Raw genomic sequence first — 726 nt, forward strand, 5'->3', positions numbered from 1 at the left:
ATAGAGCGAGATCCACGACCTTCGTCAATATTCATAATGTTGTCCGTAACGGAAATACCCCCAGATGTATAACTAAATAGATTCCGTTCGGTGGTGCGGGTATATCGTGGCAACATAGTTCGTTGTGAATACTGTTTGATCAGCCTTCGCTATATACAACGGGCCATGGGTTTTACACGAATCGGCTCTTTGATACACAGGCCTCACCCCTATATTAAAAGGTTGGCAAGAAATGTGATCGATTCGTGCTTCACCGCCGGTACACGCGTATCTAGTCTTGTGCTTCCTCGACACAAAATGCGAAAACGCGAAAGGTCAGCTATACTTCGCGCAAACATTTACTCGTGTACGTGGTTTTTCATGCTGTTTTCGCTCACGATTCGGTCGATGGTATAATAAACGAAGCTGCCGCGTTCGACCGTCAACGCGTACAGAGACATGTTTAGGTTACCTGCCACGAAATGTTTACCTGCCACGGTTATAACAGAGCGTTTGTTCGTTTGCTTTGGCGCGCGTGTGTAGCGCTGATGACAATGTCGAGAACATTGCAGCGATCTGTAGATATGAACATGTGCCGGGCATGGGCAGTATTCATCTGCGACGCCCTGTTACAATTATTATTATCACCTACACCGACTCCACTGCTACCGCCGCCCTCGTCACCGACGCCGACTCCACTGCCACCGCCGCCCTCGTCACCGACGCCGACTCCACTGCCACCGCCGC

Source organism: Priapulus caudatus, unplaced genomic scaffold (assembly GCF_000485595.1).
Source record: "Priapulus caudatus unplaced genomic scaffold, Priapulus_caudatus-5.0.1 Scaffold715, whole genome shotgun sequence".
NCBI lineage: Eukaryota > Metazoa > Priapulida > Priapulimorpha > Priapulimorphida > Priapulidae > Priapulus > Priapulus caudatus.